At 50.0% G+C, this 27,219-nt stretch overlaps 1 protein-coding gene across 3 annotated transcripts in view; it reads left to right on the top strand.

Moving 5' to 3' along the window:
- PTPRN2 (protein tyrosine phosphatase receptor type N2) overlaps nt 1-27,219 on the top strand; it is a 1,015,036-nt gene that overhangs the window by 8,417 nt on the left and 979,400 nt on the right. Inside the window, exon 2 of one of the 3 annotated variants that reach the window (XM_077997823.1) lies at nt 5,925-6,107. The exons of the other annotated variants lie outside the window; for them this stretch is intronic. The gene's annotated coding sequence lies outside the window, so the exon portion shown is untranslated. The remainder of the gene's footprint in view (nt 1-5,924; nt 6,108-27,219) is intronic. 3 annotated transcript variants of the gene reach the window in all.

Below are 27,219 nucleotides of genomic sequence, written 5' to 3'. Positions count from 1 at the left end.
CAATAGAGATTATTGCAAAAGCATTGCCATTATCTTTTAAAGAGTAATATCATTTATATTTCTTAATAGGCGTATCCAAACAGGTCACATCAATGAGGATGAGGCCTGATTTTGTTGTGATGATGAGAATAACTAATGGTGAGAGCCCTTTGGAGTTTATTTCACATCATCCCTTTGATGACTGTAAAGCCCTTGAATAAAAGAAGTGGGGGCCGGGCGCGGTGGCTCAAGCCTGTAATCCCAGCACTTTGGGAGGCCGAGACGGGCGGATCACGAGGCCAGGAGATCGAGAGACGATCCCGGCTAACACGGTGAAACCCCGTCTCTACTAAAAAAATACAAAAAAAAAAAAACTAGCCGGGCGAGGTGGCGGGCGCCTGTAGTCCCAGCTACTCGGGAGGCTGAGGCAGGAGAACGGCGTAAACCCGGGAGGCGGAGCTTGCAGTGAGCTGAGATCCGGCCACTGCACTCCAGCCTGGGTGACAGAGCAAGACTCCGTCTCAAAAAAAAAAAAAAAAAAAAAAAAAAAAAAGAAGTGGGACTTGGCCAGGTGTAGTGACTCATGACTGTGATCCCAGCACTTTGGGAGGCTGAGGCAGGCAGATCATCTGAGGTCAGGAGTTCAAGACCAGCCTGGCCAACATGGCAAAACCCCGTCTCTACTAGAAATACAAAAATTAGCTGGATGTAGTGGCAGGTGCCTATAATCCCAGCTACTTGGGAGGCTAAGGCAGGAGAATCACTTGAACCTGGAAGATGGAGGATGCAGTGAAATGAGATTGAGCCAGTGCACTCCAGCCTGGGCGACAGAGGGAGACTGTGTCTCAACAACAACAACAACAGCAACAACAACAACAACAACAACAACAACAACAACAACAAAAGGAATGGGACTTAAGGGAATAGTAGACACTGGGAATGCTTAAACAGGGGAGGGAGGAAGGAGCCAAGGGTCAAAAAACTACTTATGAAGTACTGTATCCTCATTTGGGTGACAGGATCATTATAAACCCAACAGTCAACATCACTCAATACACCCACGTAACAAACCTGCACATACATGTACCCTTTGAATCTATGATTTTTTTTATTATTGTTATTTTATTTTTAAAAATTTTTTAATTTAAATTGTTTTTTTTTTTTTACAGAGACAGGGTGTGGCTTTGTAGCTCAGACTGGAGTGCAGTGGCATAGTCATAGTTTACTGTAGCCCCGAACTCCTGGGCTCAAGTGTTTCTCCCTACTCAGCCTCCTGAGTAGTTGATACTACAGGTATGTGCCATCATGCCTGGCTTGAACTCCTGGACTCAAGTGATCCTCCTTTCTTGTCCTCCCAAAGTGCTGAGATTATAGGCATGAGCCACTATGTCCAGGCCCTGGAATCTAAAAAAAAAAAAAGGTGACTTAAATAATATTCATACAAATTTCTTACAAGTTTGAGTAGAAAGTATAATAAAAAGAGATAGTACATACCCTTTTCTAAGATATGCTAAAAACTTTCTTTTAAAATGTTTTCTTGTGTAATATTTGATAAATGCAAAATTCAGAGCACGTTTTTTAGTATACTTGGCATGTCTAGGTTGCACTGTTTTTAAGTGCCTGAATTTTGGTCTTGTCAACGAGCTTGCCGGGTGGGGGTTGTTCTGTTTGCTCTTCTGAAGCGAGGTGAGTATCTGGCTGGCTTGCTTTGCCCTCTGGCCTGCAGGGTAAGGGTGGGCAGTTTTGCTGTGCTCATCTTCCTGGTCTGTGGGGATGGCAAGGGGAGAGGGAGGCAGCCGGGCAGTGCAGGGTCTATGTTAGGGCCCAGTGCAGTCTTCAGAGTTTGACAGGGCCCTTTCCCTTACTCCATCCACTTAGGGTTGTGTCAGATTCCCAAGGGGAGACCTGTGGGCTCTGGATGGGCCCTGTCCCTGTCATCACATCCCATACTTGGGGATCGGTTGCTCTGGTGGACCCCATTCCTGTGGTCACGTCCTATCCTTTATCTGTCTGTTTTATCAGGTTACAACAGTCTTCCTCTTAGAGGAAATGAAGACAAGGTGAGTGCTCACTTTGCTGTTTGGACTTTCTTAGGAGCCCTCAGTGTTGTGCAGGCCCCATGCTGTTTGTGGTATCAGGCAGGGTGGGGAGCCCTCAGTGTTTTGTAGGCCCCATGTTGTTTGTGGCATTTGAGAGGGTTGGGAGCCCTCAGTATTGTGTAGCCCCCATGCTGTTTGTGGCGTTTGGGAGGGTTGGGAGCCCTTGGTGTTGTGCAGGCCCCATGCTGTTTGTGGCGTTTGGGAGGGTTGGGAGCCCTCAGTGTTCTGCAGGCCCCATGCTGTTTGTGGTATCAGGCAGGGTGGGGAGCCCTCAGTGTTTTGTAGGCCCCATGCTGTTTGTGGCGTTTTAGAGGGTTGGGAGCCCTCAGTGTTGTGTAGGCCCCATGCTGTTTGTGGCGTTTGGGAGGGTTGGGAGCCCTCAGTGTTGTGCAGGCTCCATGCTGTTTGTGGCATTTTAGAGGGTTGGGAGCCCACAGTGTTGTGCAGGCCCCATGCTGTTTGTGGTGTTTGGGAGGGTTGGGAGCCCTCAGTGTTGTGTAGGCCCAATGCTGTTTGTGGCGTTTGGGAGGGTTGGGAGCCCTCAGTGTTGTGTAGGCCCAATGCTGTTTGTGGCGTTTGGGAGGGTTGGGAGCCCTCAGTGTTGTGTAGGCCCAATGCTGTTTGTGGCGTTTGGGAGGGTTGGGAGCCCACAGTGTTGTGTAGGCCCCATGCTGTTTGTGGCGTTTGGGAGGGTTGGGAGCCCTTGGTGTTGTGCAGGCCCCATGCTGTTTGTGGTGTTTGGGAGGGTTGGGAGCCCTCAGTGTTGTGTAGGCCCAATGCTGTTTGTGGCATAGGGCAGGGTGGGGAGCCAGATACCCTGTGCATTTCCATCTTGCTCCAGAACCTCTGTCTTGACCACTGGCTGTCAGCCATGGCTCCCCATGCTGTGCTTCTGTGGGACCTCTGTGGTGTGTTCCTGTTCCTTATGTTCACTCAGATCAGCAGCATGTTACTCCCCAGAGGCCTCTGTGGGAAAGGTAGGCAGAGGTGCTGGTGGGAGGCTCTTTAGCGGCCCCTGTGTCCCATGGAAAGCGCTGGTGGTGCAGGCTGTGGGCTCTGGGGCTTGTCCTGAGAGGGCCCCTCATGTTTTCAGCCCTTTTTCTAGCTCACATTTGTCCCTGGAATGTGCTTTAAAAATGCTTTGAGGCAGAGTTGTGTGGAATAGAGAAACTGTGACTTCAGAAGCAGAGCTTTACAGAGATGTTCGTTCTTGCAGAACCGGTGTGGCCTGAAAACGGCTTCTTCTGCATGAGCCTGGCAGGGTCGCTGTGCAGGCAGCTGGGCTGGCAGTGCCTGGCTGTGAGTGACTTGGGGTGTTTGCAGACACACAGCTCTGTCTGAGTGACCACACCAGGGGACACACCTCACCCAGGCCTGGGAGTTCCTGCTTGCTGCTTGTTTGGGGTAAGAGGCAGGCTCTTCCAGTGGGAAAAGTATTGACAACACATGGACTGGGGATGTTGCAAACTCAGAGAACATTTTTTGTATGAGTTTTTCATTGCTGTGAGCTTAAGAAGAAGGAAGCATTTTGATCACTTGAAAATGAAATGTTTTTAAGTGGAAAATATTTTTAAAAATAAAGATTAGATTCTTGGTTTAGTTTTCTATAAAACAATCTACTTGTTTTTAAATTTTTATTACAATTTCTAGTAATACTGAAATTATTATTGGTTATATCTATTTTGTCTCTTTGGGAAGTAAGAGGTAGTTCTCAAGAGATGTGTTGATTTAGTGCCCTTCTGAGAAAATAAAAGGGTGCAATTGTGCGAAAAATTTGGATACTTATGTAGATATGCCTCTTGTATCCTCCACAGGTTCTGAGGGGGTGAAATATAGATGTAAAACCTGGCCGGGTACATTGGCTCATGCCTGTAAACCAAGCACTTTGGGAGGCTGAGGCGGGAGGATCAATTGAGGCCAGGATTTGGGACCAGCCTGGGCAACACAGTGAGACTCTGTCTCTACAAAAAAATGTAAAAAATTAGCTGGGCCTGGTGGCACACGCCTGTGGTCTCACTTACTCGGGAGGCTGAGACAGGAGGATCACTTGAGTCCAGGAGTTTGAGGCTACAGTGAGTGGTGATAAAAAATAAAACCCATCTTATGGGGCTAGCCAACTACATTATTGACGATATCAGTGAATAGTAAATGTTAAAAAGTGACATATTTGGTTTATTGGTACTTTTAAAGAATATGTAACATTTGTTTAATGATTTAATATTTTTCATAGCGCTCTGAAAGAACGTGAGATATTCAGGGTAAGTTTAAAGTCAAGCACTATGAAAAAAAAGAATGTCCCAGATTGTTACAGGTGATTTCACATAAGATAACATGTTTGACAAAGACTGTAGATAAAATGAGTACTAACTCCAAAATCAAAGCCTCATTTTGAAAGATTCTGCCATGTGTGGGTATATTGTTAGCATGTTCCAAATGTTGAAATAGTTCTTCTAGACTATTAAAAGATGCTACTTTCCTGTGTAAAATAAATGACAAAAGGGAAGAAAAATATGTCCTTTGAAGAAAGGATGGAAGTCTGTTTTAGTTTGCAGCCTGAAGGAGAAGAGGATGAGTAGTCTGGTGGTAGCCACTTCTGCCGCGTAAATCAGTGGCTCTCACCTGGTGCCTCTGCTGCTTGGACTAGGTGGATGGCGGACAGCGACACTGTTCGACATCCTGCAGTAGGCAGGACACTCCATGGAGCCACCCACCCCGTGTGCCAGTGAGGCCCGTCCAGCAGCCTGATGCATGTGGAGGAAGCTGCCGGGCATGCAGTCCTCACATGTAGGAGAGGAAGAATTTGGCCTAAATTATGGCAGAACAAACTTTAAAAGAAAGAAAGAAGTATTGGCCCCTTCCATGCCACCTTCCAGTTCTGGCTAGAGTAACTGCCACTACTGGAAATCTGATCCTATCACTCTTCTGCCAGAGCTGCCCCTCACATAACCTTATGAACAAAGCCCAACCCCTGGGCAGGGCTCTTGGGCCCTCACTGGCAGGAGGCTTCTGCCTCATCCCCCTTGTGGCCCCTCCTCTCTAAGGCTCACCAAGTGGTGTCTCAGTGTCTGATGGCGCCACCAACAGAAATGTGCATTTATTTACCAGATACATATTCTTACTTACAAGTTATATATGTGCTCTACTGAACTCATTGTATGTTTATTATAAAAAATTCAACACAAATTTAAGAGAATGAGAAGTAAACATCACTAATGATTAAAATATTTTGCTGAAGAGACAAAAACTTCTTTGTATTCACTAAAATTTTTATTAATGTGATTAATAACATTTTAGATACTTAGTTGTTAAATGTATTTAATCTGGAGAGCTTCAATCTATGGTTATTTGCTGTCTTGATGCACAATATGTGTTGAGAACAGTGCTCATCACTACTGAAAATATGCATAAGTCTATAATTGAGAAAGTCCAAAGGATGATTTTTAATCTTTCTGGTTGCCTTCCTGTGGGTCTAATTGTGATGCTTTCCACTTCAAAATGTGTCTAAAGAAGAGCTCCCATTGGAAGTACAGATTTTCTTGTATTCATGTTATTAACAATCCACAATTCCTTTCTAAGAATCTTTTCAAATCTCTGATTACGTTTAGTTAAAATGGGTCACCTAATCCATAAATCTCTTCACAGGCCCATGGAAACTACAGCATAGTTTGAGAATGGCACAAGGGGGCCCACTCTTCTGGCACCAGACCCCAAAAAGCCATTTGCTGTGGGGTCTCGTGGGGCTCCAGCATAAGCCATATGTCAAACTTAATATTCAGGAACGTCTAAGGGTGGGCATATCTCAATATATGTGTTCAGTAATTTTTGCTGAATAAATGAATATATCAGTTACAGATTCTCAGAGCTGGAAGAGTCCCTGGTCCAGTTTCATCGATTCATAAGTAACTTCTACATAAGGACATTCAGACCCAGGCATGGGGAGTGACTTGCTGTTGACACCTTCCTGGACAGAGACCCGAGCTCTTGATTGGTTGGTCTTCAAGGAAAGAACCCCAGAGACATGAAGCTGTGGTGAGCACTGGCAGTCAGAAAGGAGAAGTGGCCATTCCTCCAGACCACTTCTAGCTCTGTTACTCTAGGATTGGATTGAAGATCCCTATGCTCACTCTTTACTTTTTAAAATTGGTACCAACGAATTACTTTTCACAAGTAACATAATCTTTTTCTGAGAATTGCTTAACTTTATCTAAAATTCTATTCTGGCCTCCTCAGCATCCAAAGTTGATGTTTTCTGCATTTCTAGGAAGCAGATTCCCTTTCCCATCACCCCTCCATTTCTCTGAACATCTTGAGTTGTTTAGCTGGGTATAAAGTGTTAGTGACATACAAAGAAATGTTGATGTTCAGATGAGGCATCTGTACCAGAGGATGATCATTAATTCCCATTAAGTATTTTTATAAAAGTAAAATGAAGGAAGAAAATACATTACTGTGTGCCTCAGAAGACTCTTGTCCATTCATCATGCATCATGCTAATTACTCTTTTAAATTTAGATTCTTAGTCTAAGAACATTTCAAAATGAATTAACAACTATTCTTCAGCTTAGAAAATGTCATGGAGTGAGATTTATTTATTTAGTTGGAATAAAATGTAAATCATTCAGAAAGTGTAAACTCATACTTGCAAGCTTACTATACTGGCAAAATCAGTGGGCTGATAATATGTACTATGGTCTCATCTTTATTTAGAAACTGCTGTTCCTATATCAGCTTAATCATTTTCCACTGAAGAACAAAGTGTAAAGCAATTTCAGTGGCAAAGATCTCTGAGTGCTGTGTCCAGTAGTGGTGGACAAAGGGAGTCAATGACCCTGGCACTGAGAACAGATCTGGACAAAATGTATGAAATATATGAAGGATCACAGTGATGAGTCAGACGGCAGAGACCCAGGAGAAGGGCAGGGATGTGGCACTTAGGGTCACTGTTTTCCAGGGTGTTAGCCAGTCCTGATCAGGAGCCTCGGAGAGTTATTGAGCAGGGGTCCCTGGTATGCCTCAAAGACTTAACTTAGGACCCAGCAGGCTGCACCCAGAAAGGATTCAGCAGACAACTGTCTTCGTAGGCACAGAGCTGGCTCAGTGCCCTGGTGGGTCAGGGCTGTCAGGGCTGCTGGAATCCTCAGCCGCCAGATGGGGCAAAGTGGATATTCTCTGGAGGAGGTAGCATAACTAGAGCCTCAAGTTAACCCCACAGTTGTTCACATCACTACCTAGTACCAAACTAAACAACATTCTGAGGGGAATTCATATGTTTATCCTTTTCAGGTTCCTCTATCTCACTGTGAATGAAGAGGATCAGGTTTCCACCCAACTAGACAATTAGCCAGACAGAGAAACCTCTTTTCAGAACATTGTACTGAATACCTACTATGTGCTAGTTGTTGGACTTGCAAGCACGAGCAAGACAGAGTCCCTGCCCTCCAGAACCTTCCCTGCTTTCCAGAAGCTCCTGAACCTTTTCTGCCTTCTAGAACCTTTCCTGCCTTTCAGAACCTTCTGTGCCTCCAGAAGCTCACTAGGACTTTTCTGTTTCCAGTGCATTCCTAGTGCTTGTCTTATAGTAGAATTTCATTAGGTTAATTCACTTAATAACTCTAGAGAATTTTCCATGTCGTATATACTGTTCTTGGCTTGGAAAATTATTCATCTCCATGTGTGGTAAGACTTTGGTGAATAAATGCACCATTTTTATTCCATGGATATTTACTTTGTTGTGTTTTCTAATTTTTGCCAAGAAATGGAAACAGCAGCAATGAAATTGGCTCTTATCTTTTTGGATCCTTAAGAATTAGGTGCTTTTTTTTTTGAGTTGGAGTCTCACTCTGTTACCCAGGCTGGAGTGCAGTGGTGTGATCTCGGCTCACTGCAACCTCTGCCTTCTAGGTTCAAGCGATTCTCCTGCCTCAGCCTCCCAAGTAGCTGGGATTACAGGTGCCCACTACCACGCTTGGCTAATTTTTGTATTTTTTAAGTAGAGCTGGGTTTTCGCCAGGCTGGTCTCGAACTCCTGACCTCAGGTGATCCACTCACCTCAGCCTCCCAAAGTGCTGGGATTACAAGCGTGAGCCACTGTGCGGGCCAGAAATAGGTGCTTTTCATCAAGTGTGCCAACAAACGGCATAATTAAAAAAAAAAAAAAAAAGCAAAAACAAAACCAAAAAAATTCCAAGTCCTGCCACAGGGCTTGGAAATAAAATGAAATAAAATAAAATGAGATAAAACAGAATGGATTCAAAACTGAAGAGGCACTAGGTGGAGTGTTGGGTGCGGCTCCAGCCAGTGCGTCAGCCATGGCGGCGGCTGCTGGGAAGGCTCCTGTGTGTGCCTTCGCCATCCGGGCCCCGGGCTTTGCTCCGCAGGGGTGGGCTTTTGAGCGGTGGAAGGCCAAAGATAACCAGGTCCACGCACGTTTGTGTCTTTCCACAATGTCGGGCTTTTGTGGATGCTTTTAGTCTCAGTCACAGAAGCCATGAGCTCCACGGAGTTCCTGAGGGGGCGGGTCTCCTTGGTGCTTCCTGGTCAGTCCGTGGTGGGAGACGGTGGCTCCCAGGCTCAAGCCTCTCCGCGGGCTCTCAGTGTTGCGAACCGTTTCCAGCCGTGTGCGTCGCCAGTGTACACGTTACAGCGGAAACAGTCCACAGCGGGCCAGGTAACATTTCGTGTCAAGGAGACGGTGCGGGAGAGCGGGCTGGCAGGCCCCTCGGGGGCACGAGGACACGGGGAGTCTTCAGTGGCAGAGCCGGCCGGGGGTCAGGACCCACCACGGGCAGACGCGTCAGTTGAGGGGTCGGAGCTGCCGAAGCCGCTTTCTCCTGGTGCAGAGTCCGCCTGTGAGGACGATGGTGGGAGAGGGTGCTCGAGGGCGCTCGGTTCTGGCCTGATCTGGTTGGACGCAGCTTTTATCATGTATTTATTTATTTATTCAGCAAAACACCTGGTCCCGGTTGGCAGCGCGCGGTGGAGTGTGGGGTGGAGGCCTCTGAGGGCGTCCCTTACACCGGGCGCGCTGCTCAGGGCGAGGCCCCGGGCCCCAGGCCAAGGAGCGGCCTCCAGAAGGACACGGAGCCCGGAACCGCGGGCTCTGGCTGCCCGGGTCCGCCTGCGGGGCCTGGAGTCGGCTCCGCCTAGAGCCTGGGGCCCGGCCTCCGCCCGGCGCGGCGGCCCTCAGGGAGCCCGGAGGCGGCTTCTCGGGGATTCCCCCTGCCTGGGGGAAACGGGGGGAGGACGCGCCGGAGGAAAGGCCTGGCGGCCTCGGCCCGTGGGCTCTGGGCTCCCCTGCCTGCGAGCCGCACCGGCTGGCCAGGGCGCGGGGCTGAGGGAGGGCGGGAGAGCGCCGCCCCGCGTTCCTGTCAGGCGGCCTCGCGCCCCGCGTTCCTGTCAGGCGGCCTCGCGCCCCGCGTTCCTGTCAGGCGGCCTCGCGCCCCGCGTTCCTGTCAGGCGGCCTCGTGCCCCCCGTTCCTGTCAGGCGGCCTCGCGCCCCCTGTTCCTGTCCGGTCGCCTCGTGCCCCGCGTTCCTGTCAGGCGGCCTCGCGCCCCCTGTTCCTGTCCGGTCGCCTCGCGCCCCGCGTTCCTGTCAGGCGGCCTCGCGCCCCGCGTTCCTGTCAGGCGGCCTCGCGCCCCGCGTTCCTGTCAGGCGGCCTCGCGCCCCGCGTTCCTGTCAGGCGGCCTCGGGCCCCGCGTTCCTGTCAGGCGGCCTCGCGCCCCGCGTTCCTGTCAGGCGGCCTCGCGCCCCCCGTTCCTGTCAGGCGGCCTCGCGCCCCCCGTTCCTGTCAGGCGGCCTCGCGCCCCCTGTTCCTGTCCGGTCGCCTCGTGCCCCGCGTTCCTGTCAGGCGGCCTCGCGCCCCCTGTTCCTGTCCGGTCGCCTCGCGCCCCGCGTTCCTGTCAGGCGGCCTCGCGCCCCGCGTTCCTGTCAGGCGGCCTCGCGCCCCGCGTTCCTGTCAGGCGGCCTCGCGCCCCGCGTTCCTGTCAGGCGGCCTCGCGCCCCGCGTTCCTGTCAGGCGGCCTCGGGCCCCGCGTTCCTGTCAGGCGGCCTCGTGCCCTGCGTTCCTGTCAGGTGGCCTCGGGCCCCGCGTTCCTGTCAGGCGGCCTCGCGCCCCGCGTTCCTGTCAGGCTGCCTTGGGCATTCCTGTCCGGTCGCCTCGCGCCCCGCGTTCCTGTCAGGTGGCCTCGCGCCCCGCGTTCCTATCAGGCACCCTTGCGCCCCGAGTTCTTTCTGGGCAGCCTTGTGCCCCGCGCTCCTGTCAGTGGCGCCCACGAGGCCGCTGGGAGCTGCTGCCTCCCCGTCCCCTCTTCCTGGTGAGGGGCCCAGCAGGACCCTGAGAGCAGGACCCCGAGAACGGGACCCCTTGGCCCCACAGCCTGGCTTGCGCGAGCTCCTCGGCCTCCTCCGCTGTGACGCCCCCGGGGAGGGTCTCTGGGAGTCTCGTCAGCCCAGGCAGGCGCTTCTGGGTCTGGCCCTCGTCCTGTGAGGCCCACGCCTGATCTTTTTCGAGGTCGCTCAGTGGTGATCGAGTTCTGGGAATTCAGTCCACACTACCTGGTTTACAACTCAAAGCCGGTGCGTTCGCTCAGGGACCCAGGGGCCTCCACGGTCACGGCCAGCGCCGGCCAACCCGTGCAAACGCTGCAGAGACGCATTCCCACTGTCAGATGTATTCCCCTTAAAATACCTAAATTCCTGAGATTTCAGATACATACAGTTATATGTGTTTTGAAACACAGTCTTGCTCTGTCGCCCAGGCTGGAGTGCAGCCAAATGGTCACAGCTCACTGTAGCCTCCCACGTCTGGGCTCCAGCGATTCTCCTGTCTCAGCCTCCCCAGGAGCGGGGACCACAGGCCTACTCCCTCACACCTCCTTAATTTTTGTATTTTTTGTATAGATGGGGTCTCATTATGTTGACCAGACTGTCCTCAAACTCCTGGGCTCAAGTGTTCCTCCCACCTTGACCTCCTGAAGTGTTGGGACTACAGGTGTGAACTCGGGTGCCTGGAGGAATATTTTTTAATGTTAGTTATTTTTAAAAGAAGTGTGATAGGAAAGTTTTTTTTTTTTTTTAATGTAAACATTTTTAGTTACAAAGATTTGGCAACTTTACATATAGGTTACCCCAAGTTTTTTTTTTTTTTTTTTTTTTTTTTTTTTTTTTGAGACGGAGTCTCGCTCTGTCGCCCAGGCTGGAGTGCAGTGGCCGGATCTCAGCTCACTGCAAGCTCCGCCTCCCGGGTTCACGCCATTCTCCTGCCTCAGCCTCCCGAGTAGCTGGGACTACAGGCGCCCGCCACCTCGCCCGGCTAGTTTTTTGTATTTTTTAGTAGAGACGGGGTTTCACCGTGTTAGCCAGGATGGTCTCGATCTCCTGACCTCGTGATCCGCCCGTCTCGGCCTCCCAAAGTGCTGGGATTACAGGCTTGATTCACCGCGCCCGGCCTACCCCAAGTTTTTAAAAAAGATTATTAGTCTGTGAAATTAAAAATATAGAAAAAAATAGAAACCACTATTTTAAAGAATATTTCTGTAAAGTGTGGTAGGTGAAAGCTGTTTGGTCCAGGAGTACTTGTTTAGAGTATTTGTTATAAATCTCAGCTTTGTGTAATACAAGTCAGTCATATGATTTGCCCCAGTATTTGAAGACCCTCCTTTCCTGCAGATTTCCTCAGTAGTTCCAAAAAAAGGAAATCTAGTCCAAGAACTGTTTTTTTTTCTTCTTCTCCAAACCAAGGACTCCAGAAGGAAGCATGTGATGTTCCTACCGTCTCTGGGAGTGACGTATAAGTTTGGCTTCGCTATATTGTGTGTGAATCTCCTTTCTCTGCATCTCAGTTTCTCCATCCTTGAAATGAGGAGGTTGAGCTAGATACTGTTTGCAGGTATACAATTTAAAACATTATTATTATTACTATTAGACAGAGTCTCACTCTTGCCCAGGCTGGAGTGCAGTGGCATGATCTTGGCTCACTGCAACCTTTGCCTCCCAGGCTCAAGCGATTCTCCTGCCCCAGCCTCCTGAGTAGCTGGGACTACAGGCATGTACCACCACACCCAGCTAATTTTTATATTTTTAGTAGAGACAGGGTTTCACCATGTTGGCCAGGCTGGTCTTGAACTCCTGACCTCAAGCGATCTGCCTGCCTCAGCCTCCCAAAGTGTTGGGATTACAGATGTGAGCCACTGCGCCTGGGCAAAACAGTTTTTAATAAAGGAAAGAGTCTGAACATCAGCTTCTGACTGTCCTTAGCCCATTGGTCATTTCTGTGTCCAGGCCAGACTTGGAGTCAGGATGGCCCGTGCCCTGTCTTGCACAGCTGGGCAGCAAGGAAGGGTGGGATGAGGTCAGATGGGGGTGCCCCATTTGGTTTTCTCTGCCCCTCATCAGGTGTGGGGAGGTGCAGTCCCCAGTGCTCACTGGGCTTGACATTCTCTCCTGTTGCAGAACCCCTGACCATGCTGTCTGTACTCCTTTCTGCACGATGCCTGTACACCTTCAGCCTGCGTGCTCCTTGAGGGCCATGTCCCTGCCCAAGACAGCTTTCCCCTGTGTTTCCAATCAGTTAATTAACTTGGCTGTTAATTGGGGACCTACTTGTGTTGTCCAGGGCCCAGCCTGGGCTCAGCACGTGGCAGGAACTTAATGAGTGGGAGCCGGAGGTCTGCATAGAGCCTGCCGAGTCTCAGCCTTGACATTTCACATCACTGTAATGAAAAGCCTTCCTAAAAATAAACTCTGATTGCATCATGTCTAATAGATTCTGTTTGGAGAGTGGAAAATGCAATCGCAGGCATGGCTGGCCTCATCAGGCCTGTTTGTCACAGTGACAGAATGGCCAGTTCTCCAGCCCAGCAAACACTGGGATAAACACCATAAATAGATGGGAAGTGCACGCAGGTGTGTGCCAGGCAGGTGGCCCGTGAGGGCAACAGGGCTTCCTCTAATGTTTGATAATTCCCACGTTCTAGCCTTTGTTAAGGATCGGCTACGTTAACAGGGACTTGTGAAAATGTAGATACTTAAATTAGAAGCACAGGGAGCTGCTCTCCTTACCTTCCTCCGCTTAAGAAAAAATGATGAAGAAAATGAAAAATCTTTTCTCCTTTGGAGACTTTTATTTATTTATTTATTAAACTTTAATAATCTTTTCGCTGGGCATGGTGGCTCGTGCCTATAATCTTAGCACTTTGGGAGGCCGAAGTGGGTGGATCACAAGGTCAGGAGTCTGAGACCAGCCAGGTCAACATGGTGAAACCATCTCTACTAAAAATACAAAAATTTGCTGGGCGTGGTGGTGGCTGTCTATAATCCCAGCTACTTGGGAGACTGAGGCAGAAGAGTTGCTTGAACTCAGCAGGTGGAGGTTGCAGTGAGCAGAGATTGTGCCACTGCACTCCACCCTGGGCGACAGAGTGAGACTCTGTCTCAAACAAACAAAACAAAACAAAACAAAACAAACCCACTTTAACTATCTTTTATTACCAAACCCTGCGAAGAGTGGCTAATAGCAAAAACAGCATCTCTAACAAGATCCAGGATGGAGGTGCAGACTCACTTTGGAAACCTTTAAAGGAGGGAATTCAGAAATTCAGAAAGGACTCCAGTTTCAATTGTCCAGGGCTCCCTAGCTCTTTAAACGCCCAGTCACATGCAGAGAACCTTTTGTGCGGTGCTTGTGGTGGGATGCCTGGCTAAGGGCTGCCAAGTGCCCTCCATGGGGCCTGTTTGCCAAAGCTTGTCCTCGGGAGGCTACAGTCAGCTCTATGGCTGAGTCTCTCTGGAATTGCTCAGGAGCTAAAGCTTGGCCACTTCTTCTTTTTTTTTTTTTTTTAGACAAAGTTTTGCTTTTGTTGCCTAGGATGGAGTGCAATGGCGCGATCTCGGCTCACTGCAACTTCCACCTTCTAGGTTCAAGCAATTCTCCTGCCTCTGTCTCCTGAGTACCTGGGATAACAGGTAGCCACCACCATGCCCGGTTAGTTTTTCGTATTTTTTAGTAAAGACAGGGCTTCACCATGTTGGTGAGGCTGGTCTTGAACTCCTAACCTCAGGTGATCCACCCACCTTGGCCTCCCAAAATGCTGGGATTATAGGCGTGAGCCACTGCGTCTGGCCAGGCTTGGCCACTTCTGATGTCAGTGGATAAAACAAGTAATTTTATTGATACTTAAAGTTATCAAAATTATCCATAATCTCAGGGAGAGATTTTTAAAGGCAGAGAAATGGCTGACACAAAGGAAAATATAGATGTCCTAAATATTTAGAGGACAGTGTTGTGGGCTTAGTGTCAGGTGACGTGCGGAAAGTTCCTGAGAAGCTCCATGCCTCAGTTTCCTCATCGGAATATCTTGCATCTGGCAGAGACAATAGGTGGATCTGTGTGTGGAGATGTGGGACAGTCTCTAGACGTGCGAGTAACTACGGGAACAGTGCCTGCCTCCAGGGTTCCCGGGGGCTTGCATGAGATGGTTTCTGCGTCTTGTGTGTAGAAAGTAAGTTGGAGTCATGAAGTAACAGGGGGCGACTCCTGGCCCCTTGGCGTCTGCCGTGCCTTTGCTCTTACTTTCTTCCTGGGGGTTTTCCGGTGCTTTGACAGTTGTTGAGGCCTGCAGATCCCAGACTGGAAGTTTGCCGTCCGAGTTAAGAGTTCTCACCATTGAGCTGAGACCCTGTTTGGAATTCTGAGCAAAGTTGCTATTTTGGAGACACGTCCACCTTTGTGCTCAGCAGAGGTGGTGTCCAGATGGCCTATGGCACCCGGGTTGAGATGACCAGCCACAGCCCAGAGCTGGCTCTGTCTCACCTCTCAGGATGAGAGGTAATTTGCAAAATTCCCTTTGGTGTGGTTGTATTTAAAAGCTGCATATTTAGTTCCATTCTGATAATCTGTGTTTATGTAGCCACAAATATGCCTGTATAGATTGCAGCTCTAAAAGTCAAATACAGCTGGATCCTGATACTCAGATCCAATGCAGTGTGGACTGTGTCATGTTCCTGGGAACCTCATAGTTTGATAGAGCAGAAGCCCCCACGCCTTGTTTGTTTCATCCTTGCCTCCCTCCACAATACAATTTTCTGAAAGGTGGCAGCAACCCTGGGCCCATGCATGGCTGGGATGACTTTTTAGAGTTTGTGTAAAGGTGTTACGTAGGACAGGGCCTGCGCAGGGTCTCCCTCAGGAGAATGCAACTCTCATTAAAGAGCAGGCGCACACCAAAGGGAAGGCACAGGCCTTGCACATTTCTCCTTAGATTTGCACACATTTCTCTGTAGCTCCCAGCAGGGCGTCTGTGACCCTTCATATTCCTGGCTGATGTGGGCCACAGAGCCATTTCCTGGGCTGAGAAGGGATCTTGGTGTGCTGCGCTGAACTGCCTGCCCTCTGGCCTTACCACTGGCATTCCTTGCCTGTGCTTTAAATAAACACGTGCGGGTGAAGCTGCCATGCTGAGGGAAAGGGTCTAGATGGAGCTGGAGGGTGCAGTGGAAGGTGAGGAGTCAAGCCAGGTATTCCTGGGGCATGAAGGGTGGGCAGGGGGCTTGGGAGCAGGTGGCTTGGGGGCTGAGGCCAGGGCCTGGCATGCACCCGCCTCCTCGCTCCCTGGCAACTGCCCAGCCCCGTGCTGCTTCGTGTTGGTGCTGTGCTTCAGGAGCACTGGGATGGCAGCTGCACAGCTGGCCTTGCTGGTGTTGGTGAGGGGGGTGGTGCCTGGCAGCCTCATGTCCTGGTGGTGGAGGTGGGAATCAGCTCAGCTGCTCACAGGTCGGTTGGCTGTATCCATCACTAAATGTACAATTCTATTTCCCCCAAATCCCACTTCTAGGAATTTTCCTTACAAACATACTTGCACACATGTGCAAAGATGTTTGCATAAGCATGTTCATTGCTGCCTTTTTTGTCATAAAATACTCGTTTGAAACAACTTGATTTTTCGTAAACAAGAGGCTAGTTAAATTTATCATATTCACACCACAGAATATCCTGCAGCTGTTGGAAAGAATGAGGTGGGTCTTCCTGTGGAGATGGGGCAGTCTGTAGACCTGTGATTAACAAGACGTACCGCAACAGTTATCCAGAGCTCACTGTGCCCCCGGCAAGCAAGCCAAGCGCTGCCCTGGCCATTTCTTTGTATCATCTTTGTATCATTTTGTTTAATCATCCCAGCAGCCCCCTGATGCAGGAGCTGTCATGATGTGTGTTTCGTAGACATCCCAGGCACTGTGGCATCAGAGCCCAAGTTCTAATCACTTACTGGAGAACAAATCCAGGTGTAAGGAGTGACGCCAATCTTAGAAATATACGCTATGCGTAGATCCTGTAAACAGAAAAGACTATTCACTAAAAAACAGGCATCTCATCAAAGACCTCACTCGTTTCTTCACAAGTTGAGAGATAAGGGGAAGGGAGGGGAGACTGTGCCCCTAAATGGAAGGCCCCCTCTTCTCCCCTCACACACCTGTGCTCATGTACTGCCATGCCACATGCCTGTGAGGCTCTGCAGAGGGTGTGCCCTGAGCTAACAAGGATGCTTGGATGTCCCCGGCGAGGGCTGCAGGATTCTTCATCCAGCACCCCCATCAGAGTGGGCTGGGAGCATCTGAATGCTGTGTGATTAGCTCCGCTAAGTGTTTGTTGTAATCAAGTTGCATTTCCATGGCCTCATAGCTTGGTCATTTTTTTTAGCTTGCACCAGCTGGGTTTTGGCACCGCCTCACCCAAACTTCAGATTATGAGACATCACGGCCAACTTGCAAACTGCTGCAGGAATAAGACTTGCATTTCGTGATGCTTTTGTTCTCACTGACATGCTGTACCTGTGTTCCACTTGGGTACTTCTTGCTCTGAATGAGAAGCACAAGGCTGTTGGCAAAGTTGATGCTGGGGATCGGTCAGTAATTTCATATTTTTCAAGAAGCCACTTTAGGACCCTGGACAATGTCTCGAGCTGTGAACTTGAGGTCCTGCCTTGAGAGAAAGAACAAATCTCCCCATGAGGTTTCAGGTGGGACCTCTCTTTTTCGGTGGCACCGCACCAGCAGATGCCTTCTTTGCCTGTGCAAGGCTTCGAGGGGCTCTATGTGGAGGAGGCTGTGGCTGTGGTTGATTTCTCTGAAACCAGGAGGACCACACCCTGCCCCCTCAACGCAGGTTTTCCTGGGCCAGGAAACATTTGCCGTGGGAAACACTCTGTTCTCGGCCTCTGCCATGCACTAATGCTGGAACGGATGGGGACACATTCTGGTCTTTAAAGGCTCGCACTCAGCATCGTGAAGGCTTTGGTGTTTAGTTAATTCACATTGTCCATACATGAGATTGTTGAGCCGTGTCCCATTCTGTTGAGGCATGTGCCCCTGGGAGCATCACTGATCCTGACGCGGCAAGGCTTCACGTATGATTCAGGCCAGTGGTCATCCAACAGCTTCGCCTTCACGCCGTATCACTCAACACACTCTCCTTCAGGCTCCCGAGCAAGCACACAGGGCTTCACACACAATCAGCCTTGCTGCTTTCAAGTGCTAAATGGACTATTAATAATAGGAAACTTTAACATAACACTGGGTTTATTTGTGGGAGATGGAGTGGGTGTCTTAATGCTGACAGGCCCTGGGTTTCACTGCATTGATTTGCATTTCCTCTGCTGCTGTTGCCGCAGTTGATTCCATGATTATATTTTTCATGTAAAGGGCAGATGGAGGAGTAAGGCTATTTGCCCTCTTCCTGTGCTGGTCTGGGTGTTTGTCCCCACAAGTGCATGTGTTGAAACCTAGCTCCTGACATGCTGGTGTTAGGAGGTGGGGACTTTGGAAGGTGACCAGGTCTCGAGGGTGGATGCTCCTGATGGGATTCGTGCTCATCAGCTCACTAATAAGGCAGCTTCAGGGAGCTTCCTCGCCCGCTTCGCGGAGTGAGGCCATGGTGAGTAGGCGTCATCTACCATCCAGGAAGCAGGACCTTGGAATGCTGAGTCTCCCGGTGCCCAGCTCTCCGACTTCACAGCCTTCAGAGCTGTGAGAAATCAATGTCTGTTGTTTCCAGGCCACCCGACCTATGGCATTCTGTTACAGTTTCAGCTAAGACATCTCCTAACACAGAGGCTTCTCTTGGAGGCCATGAGATCTCAAAAGACATGCGTTCGTTGGCCCCTTTGCGAACCTGTTCACACCAGAGAGAGGCAGGTCTGCAGCGCAGTGTCTCACCCGTCAGTGAGCTTCCTCTCAGGGTTCCTCTTCTTGGGGACCACGCTTGCTGGGCTGCAATGCTCCACCCAAATTGTGGTGTTCCAGTTGGCCACGGGCAGTGGGGATGGGAGGTAGGGAGAGCTGCTGTGACTGTGGGGGATGGCACGGTCCCCCCCAGTGAGAGTTTGGTCCTGGTGTTGACCCGGGCCATCTTCCCTGTCAGAAGTGTCTTGTCTTGCACGGGGACCTTGCATAGACCTGCGCTGTGCTTTTGAGTCATTCAGGATTGTTAGATGTCAAAGTGCACTTTCTGAGGTATGTTAGACCCAATATTCTGCATTTCTGACCAGCCCTGGGGAGGCCAAAGCTGCCAGTCTGGGACCACAATTAGAGCATCAAGGTCTGAGTCAGTGTGGAGGCCAATGAATTATCAGAAAAAGTTTCTACTTGCTTTAAAATAAAAAATGAAATATCACCCAAACCTTCTGGTGTGTAACACCATTTGGTCTTTTCTTTTCTTTTTCTTTTTTTTGAGACGGAGTCTCGCTGTGTCGCCCAGGGAGTGAGTGGCGCGATCTCGGCTCACTGCAAGGTCCGCCTCCCGGGTTCACACCATTCTCCTGCCTCAGCCTCCCGAGTAGCTGGGACCACAGGTGCCGCCACCTCGCTCGGCTAATTTTTTGTATTTTTAGTAGAGATAGGGTTTCCCCGTGGTCTCGATCTCCTGCATTTGGTCTTTTCTTTAAAAAATTCCTTGTATTTGGTGAGAAAACGTGCAGTTGCTCAAGGTCACCCATGTCCTGCAGAAGCAGCATTTTCCTCTTTACAGAAGGAGCCCCACACCCCCAAAGAGCTGTCGGGGGAGTTTTCCCAGGCAGGGGGTTATCTCTTAGACCTGGGGAGATTTTACTTCTAAAGCAATGGATGTTACAAAATTATAATTTTCACAATACCTTGAAGTAGTAATGAGAATTATTGGGGTTATTACTTCTAGAATCATTGGAAATTCTGGCTTCAAGAAACTATGAGAGTTATGTAATCTAATGTCCCGATCTACATAATCTTTCTGAATCTTTGCTATTTATTGACTTGATCAAGTATTCATCAAGATCCAGGGTGGAAGACTTCACTAAAATTAGAAACAGGACTCCCGATTCCCAGGCCCCGCCCTTCTTGCCACGCTAACGGAATGACCCTGTGCACATTCTGACATGTGAATGAGCCTTATTGACATACATGGACTACAAAAATCAGATTAATCAACCAATGCCCAGTCACACATGAAGGAACAACATATGGACAAGATTTCTCTTCGAGGTGAGGCTGCATTGCTTTAGGTTTTTTAACCTGTACCCTGCTGGGAGGATGCAGGTTAGGACAGCTGCCTTCTTTTAAAGCTGTTCAGGATGCAGCGTTCTAGTCATGTGTTTCTGGCAAACCAAGTATCTTTGGCTCTAACTTAAGGAGTAACATTCACATTGTTGATGTCTGTTCTCAAAGGGCTTCGTGAAAAGTGCAGCCCGTGTGCCCCTGCTCGTGGTGGGTTTCTGCTGAAGGTGAGGCGATGGCCACGCCTGCCTTGCGAGGCTGCCTGGGGACACAGTGAGGAACTGCCACATGGTCCCAGCACAGTCCTGCGCGCAGAGTGCAAGTGGTCACCGTTCTTACACGTCGTGTTCTCTGCAACATCGACGCTTAGTAGGGTCTCAAAGAATATCAGTTCCACTTTCACCTAGCAATCCAGCAATTCATGTAAAATAAGCAACCCCCCAATTTGTCCCCTACCTCGGCCAAAACATTTGCCTGTTACTCTGTTTGTGTACATGATCAGAAACCATATGAGGTAAGCATTAAAACACGCCCACCTCTGGGTACATACATACCTAAAACAACCAGAAGCAGGGACCTGGACAGATATTTGCACATCCATGTTCATAGCAGCATTATTCACAATAACCGAAAGTTAGAAGCCACTCAAGTGTCCATTGACAGATGAGTGGTGAGCAAGATGTGGTCCATCTGTCCACACGGTGGACTTATTACCCAGCCTTAAACGTGCCACACCACGGGTGGTCTTTGAATACGTTATGCCAAGTGAAAGAAGCCCGTCCTAAAAGGACAAATGCTGTTTGATATGAGGTAGTTAGAATCATCAAATTTGCAGGAACAGAAAGTGGAATAGGGGTGCCAGGGAATGGGGCAGGGGGAAGAGGGGTCAGTGGTTAATTGGGACAGAGTTTCAGTTTGGGAAGGTGAGAAAGTTCTGGGGCTCTGTTGGAGAACAATGTGCATAGTTAGCACTACTGAACTGAACATCTAGAAATGATTAAGATGGTATATTTTATTCTATATTTTTTTACCACCATAAAAAATATGTAAGTGGGGAGACAACAGCTGGGAGGATTTTGTTTTCTGACATCGCCCGACCTCTCAGATGACCTTCTTTCCTCCAGGCCTTCCAGGGTCCCTGGGACCTAGGACCCCAGTCATGAGGGAGGCAGCCTGTGTCCATTCTTTACTGACATCAGTTCTGTGAGAGGGAGTGGCAGGGAAGGGGCCGAAAGGTGATGCAGAGGTGACTGCAGCCCCAGAGGGGGCCCTGAAAAGCTGGCTGGGTGAGGTGTCCCCACGGTCACCTGCTGTGGTCACATCTCAGAAAGAGGAACTGCTCAGACTGAGTAAACAGCCTGTCTCCTCTGCACGCTGTGATGGGACAGTCGTTATTTTCACTGGGAACGAATATTCGTTAAAAGGGAGGCGGGTGAACAAGTGGATGTGCCTCACGGTGGAGTTCTGCCGGGCCGGGTATTGGCCTGGAAAGATGGAACTGTGTCGTTCTGAGCAGGAAAAAGGTATCAAAAAAGTACACACGGTATGACCTCATATGGATTGTTAAAATCTTACAGTGTTGAGAAGTATGAGTAGGATGTGGTGAATGCATTTTATTTTCTTCTTTTTTGCTTCTCTTTAAGAAAACATTGTGTAATGAGAGCAATAGAAATTCATTTTTATACAAAATATTTTTCTTACTATTCCTTTTTAAATGGGATGATGAAGAACAAAGAAAATATGAGAGAAAAATCTCCTCCAAGCACGGGAAGAATTCCTGCTGGCAGCTCCGGGAGAACCGTCACTTTGTGGCCTCTGCTCTGTCGGGATCTGGGGCCAGGCAGGGCCACATCGGGTCTGGGTTTGAGAGCCCCCCTGGGCCTCTGGACCCCCAACGCGGCCCCTCCCTGCTGCCTGCAGACCTCGGTGATCCGGCTCCTCCTCATTCGTAATTAACCCCCGGTCAGACCTGGGGAGGTGTTAAGAGGTGAGAGGTCTCTGTCTGCTGGGCCTCTTCTCTTGGTGTGCAGTGTGAGAGCCTCCTGTCCAGAGAAGCGGAGCAGCACCCCACAGGAAGGACTCCAGATTACTGCTGGGTTTTTTTTTCTTTTCAGTCTAGCATTGATGTATCCAGAAGGTGTGAGAACCTGCCTGGCTTGGGGTGAATACTGAGGAGAATACTGCTCCTCTCTGTGCCAAATTATGGAGACTCCTTCCCTGCTCACCTTTGGGTCCCTCATTGCTGCACCTGCTTTTTCACAGGCTCTATTTGTTTGGACATACCTGCCTCTGGGTGCCTGAAATATTGGCTGCAGGTACCCTGCCTCCACTGGGCTCTGCGGGTGCCAGGCCCCCATATCCCTGGTACCAACTGGTAGCTGGGCAGTGTTCACTGCTCAGCACCACCTGGGGCAGCACCCCAGAGACAGTTTACAAACGGAAAGCTGCGCCCTGAGGCCTAGGATCTAGAGAAGAGAACATAGCCGTAGGCTAGAGACAATCCAACAATAGATTCGGAGTCTACTGATTTAGAAATTTGTGCCTGGACTGAAGTTACCTGTTACGTAAGAATTATTTTAAAAGACCTGGGTGCAGTGGCTCAGGCCTGTAATCCCAGCACTTTGGGAGGCTGAGGTGGGAGGAATGCTTGAGGCCAGGAGTTTGAGACCAGGCTGGGCAACATAGCAAGACCCCGTCTCTCCAAAACAATGAAAAATTTAGTGGGGTGTGGTGGCTCATGCCTGTGGTCTCAGCTCCTTGGGAGGCTGAGGCAGGAGGATCCCCTGAGCCAAGGAGTTCAAGGCTGCAGTAGGTCATGATCATACCACTGCACTCCAGCCTGGGCAACAGAGTGAGACCCTGTCTCTAAAAACAAAATAAAAATACAAAGAATATTTAAAAGGGGTTCTATGAAATTAACCAATAGCTGCTGCCGGGAAGAGGGTGAGGTGCCTCACCAGGAGAGCCGACCACGGGGGTTTCCATGCACAGTCAGTGTGAGGGTTCCAAGTCACCCTTCCTTCCTGACCGCAATGGCCAGCCCACTTTAGGCGCCGTGGGGCTCTGGAAATGCTGCTTTCTTTGAGCACAAACGTCCCAGGTCACTCACTAGAGGAGGAGCTTTAGAAATCTCAGTGGGGGCTGGGCGCGGTGGCTCAAGCCTGTAATCCCAGCACTTTGGGAGGCCAAGACGGGCGGATCACAAGGTCAGGAGATCGAGACCATCCTGGTTAACACGGTGAAACCCCGTCTCTACTAAAAATTACAAAAAACTAGCCGGGCGAGGTGGCGGGCGCCTGTAGTCCCAGCTACTCGGGAGGCTGAGGCAGGAGAATGGCGTAAACCCGGGAGGCGGAGCTTGCAGTGAGCTGAGATCTGGCCACTGCACTCCAGCCTGGGCGACAGAGCGAGACTCCGTCTCAAAAAAAAAAAAAAAAAAAAAAAAAGAAATCTCAGTGGGTTCTAAAGGTGTGAGAGAACTACAGCTACGTGATGAGAAAGCGTAGGCCAGGAGGGGCCTGTTCTCAGCTATTCAGTGAGAGACAGAGGTGAGGAAACACACCCGAGCACAGCCAGCCATGGGTTGAGCGGAGCGGTGGCTGTGACCTTTGTGGACTGGCCGGTTTGTACCTGCAGGGCCAAGCAGTGACTGTGTGGACCATGGCACCAGGTGGGGGAATCAGAGCCCATGATGGCAGAAAAGATGTCTAACCTGTGCAGGAGCTGCGTGAATTGCGAGGGAGCTGCGTGAATTGCGTGGGAGCTGTCTGAACTGCGCAGGAGCTGTCTGAACTGCATGGGATCTGCACTGTGCTCTGAGGGGAGGAGACCAGGTTTCGTTCTGTCTATTTCTACCTATCTACCTATGAATCATCTCCATTCACCTATCAAATTTCTATTTATATCATTTATCTTTCTAATCTATCTTTTTTTTTTTTTTTTGAAACAGAGTCTTGCTCTGTCGCCCAGGCTGGAGTGCAGTGGTGTGATCTCGGCTCACTGCAACTTCCGCCTCCTGGTTCAAGTGATTCTCCTGCCTCAGCCTCCTGAGTAGCTGGGATTACAGGCGCCCACCACCACGCCCAGCTAATTTTTGTAGTTTTAGTAGAGATCCTGTCTGGTGTCTACTCAACACCTGTCTGTCTCTACTCAAGACCTGTCTGTTGCCCAGACTGGTCTTGAACTCCTGCCCGCCTCAGCCTCCCAAAATGCTGGGATTACAGGCGTGAGCCACCATGCCCAGCCTATCTAATCTATCTTTACCTGTCAGTTGTCTACCTATCAATCATTTACATCCACCTATTAATCACCCATCTATATCTTCTATCATTATCTATCAATAGAACATATATAGTCTATCACATCTAACAATGTCTATCAGCTATTTATCCAGCATCTATGTCTATCATCTAGTCTATCCTATCAGGTATCTATCTATCTATGAATCATCTATCTATGACAACCATCTGTTGATCTAGTAAAGAAGGACATTCCAAGGCTGTTTTGATTTTGTAGGAGAAAGCCATTTGGTGCCAGTTCTGTACCTAGTGCAGATTTATTTTGGGGCATGGGTTACGTGCCGTGTTGTGATTATTGTTCACAGATTTTATTCTCTGCGAGCTGCGTCCTCAAAGGCAGGATGTGTCTTCATCATCCTGAGCTTGCTGGAGTCTGCCCCGTGGTCTGCCCCACGTAGATGGCCTGCAAGGCAGTGGGTGGAACCCGCTGGGAAGCAACACTGGCCACCTGGTGGCGGAAGAGCTCCCTTTGCCGCTCAGGTTCCTGACTCCATTGCCAGCTTCTGTGAAGGGTTGACGGGCAGTGCTTGTGCCCCTAACCCTGCCATGGGAGCTGAGGGAGGCTGGGTCTGGGGGACAGTTGGAAGATGCCATTTGAGTGGAAATAGATTCTTCTGCCAAAGGCACAATGGGAGAGAATTAAAGGGCAGCAGAACTGCCCCTGATTTGGTGTTGGGATGGGACATGGCAGTGTGGGCCTCTTCCTGCTCCTGCCCTACCCCGGGTGGCATCAGTGTTGGGAGGCTTCAGCGAGGAAGGCAGGGTAGAGCGGTGGGGGCGAGGGGCACCAGTCAGCCGTGGATGCTGCTTGTGAAGGGAGAAGGACCTGCTTCGTTTGATGCTGGGCTTGGTGCCGCCTTCTCCTGGAAGGACCTGCCTGGCCCCCTAAGCCACAAGCCCCAACCTCCCCCAAGAGGCAGCTGTGGGATCTTGCAGTCGTAAGAGCTGATGAAGATGGAAAACTTGTGATTTCCTCTGGCCAAGTTGGTCGTTGCATCGGGGGTGATTTGCAGTAGATCAGCCTGCTGAACACCGGAGATCCGTTTGTTCTCACAGGCTTTCCTCTCGTTCTTCCACTGTGACGCTCTTTGTAATGCGCATCTGGTGTGTGACTCTGTGTCAGGCCTGCCATGGGCAGCCTCAGAATTCAGGGCCCAGGCAGGCATCTCCGGTGAGGGGAGTTGGTAGCCGAGGAGGGGCTGGATAAATTAAACGTGTCCCCAGGCTGTGGGTGAGGATGGGCTCAACCTCCCAGGGAGGATGCCTGGGAGGTGAGGAGGCTGTCTGTGCTCCTGGAAGGAGGGTAAACCCCGTCACCTAGAGGGGGCTGCTGTTTGGGGCAGAGGTGGCTGTGTGCGGCATTCTGGACACAGCCCAGGGAGGGGCTGGGCTCCTGTGTGGGGTCAGGAGGAGCCACATCCTGCAGTCCCAGGCCACTGTGTCTCGGAAGGGCCTGGCCAGCAACAGGCATGGGCTGAAGAACCCCACATCCCACTCTCCCCCCACCAAAAGGGGGGTGCCAGAGCCATGACTAGCAGAGTTGGTCTTTTTTCCGTTTTGTTCAAATCTCAAATATTCCTTAAATCCTCTGTGCCCAGAACCAGCTGAGAGCAATCAAGAACTTTAAAACCCAGTATTCAAGGCTCTACCCTCAGAAAATAAATAATGGGCGAGAGAGAGAGAGACAGAGACAGAGACAGAGAGAGAGAACACAGATAAAGCAATATGAGACAGATGATAGATGACAGATAGATACTGATCGAAAGTCTTACCCACTTTTCACCTCCCTGAGCAGTTTCCCTCTTTACCGTACTGCTAAAGAATCATCAGTGACCTAAACAACCAACCAGTTGTCTCCTGGTTTCAGGACCAAGGACAGAAAACAAAGTGGCACAAGGACCCTCTCTGGTTTGGTTTCTGTTTTTGTTGTTGTTGTTGTTTGAGACAGAGTCTTGCTCTATCGCCCAGGCTGGAGTGTAGTGGCGTGATCTCAGCTCACTGCAACCTCCGCCTCCTGAGTTCAAGCAATTATGCCTCAGCCTCCTGAGCAGCTGGGACTACAGGCACGTGCCACCACATCTGGCTAATTTTTTTGTATTTTTAGTAGAGATGGGGTATATAAGGAAGGTGGTGTAGACTCCCACACCTGTGTGTGTGTAGACAAGGAAGGCAATGTAGACTCCCAAACCTGTGCCTCCACACAGCGAAATTGGTGTAGACCTCCAAGACTACAAGGAAGTGTGGTATAGACTCCCAAGCCTGTGTGTGTAGACAGGGAGGGTGGTATAGACTCCCAAACCTATGTGTGTACACGGGGAAGGTGTGTACACTGGGTTAGGAGATGGAGCCCACCAAATGCATGTGTTAGAGCCCCCCCACCCGATGCAATGAGTTAAGAGCTGGGGCCCCCCAAATGCAGGAAGGGTGGTGTAGACTCCCAAGCCTGTGCATATACACGGGGAATATATATTTAGACAGGGAAGGTGGCATAGACTCCCAGGCCTGTCTGTGTGTAGACAGGAAGGGTGATATAGACTCCAAAGCCTGTGCGTATTTAGACAGGGAAGGTGGTGTAGACTCCCAAGCCTGTGTGTGCACACAAGGAGGGTGGTATAAATTCCCAAGCCTGTGCGTGTGTACACAGGGAAGGCAATGTAGACTCCCAAGCCTGTGCCTGTACACAGTTAAGGTGGTGTAGATGCCCAAGTCTGTGGGTGTAGACAGGGAGGGTGGTTGAGACTCCCAGGCCTATGTGTGTATAAGGGAAGGCTGGTGTAGACTCCCAAGCCTGTGCATATACACGGGGAAGGTAGTGTCGATTCCCAAGCCTGCAGGTGTAGACAGGGAGTGTGGTGTAGACTCCCAAGCCTGTGTGTATACATGGGGAATGTGGTGTAGACTCCAAAGCCTGTTCATGTATATGGGGAAGATAGTGTAGACTCCCAGGCCTGTATGTGTGTAGACAGGAAGGGTGGCGTAGATTCTTAAGCCTGTGTGTGTACATGGGGAAGGTGGTGTAGACTCCTAAGCATGTGTGTGTACACAGGAAGGTAGTGTAGACTCCCAAGTCTATGGATATATACAGGAAGGTAGTGTAGACTCCCAAACCTGCGGGTGTAGACAGGAAGGGTGGTATAGACTCTCAAACCTGTGTGTGTACATGGGAAAGATGATGTAGATTCCCAAGCCTGTGTGTGTAGACAGGAAGGCTGGTGTAGACTTCGAAGCCTGAGTGTGTAGACACGGAGGGTGGTGTCCACTTTGTAGGGTTTCTCCGGGGTGTCGGGAGCCCTTGAATGCACATGTCAAGTGCACAAAACTTGTGGTC

Source organism: Macaca mulatta, chromosome 3 (assembly GCF_049350105.2).
Source record: "Macaca mulatta isolate MMU2019108-1 chromosome 3, T2T-MMU8v2.0, whole genome shotgun sequence".
Taxonomy (NCBI): Eukaryota; Metazoa; Chordata; class Mammalia; order Primates; family Cercopithecidae; genus Macaca; species Macaca mulatta.
Note: the sequence above shows the minus strand (reverse complement) of the source record. Positions and strands in the feature narration are given on the sequence as shown.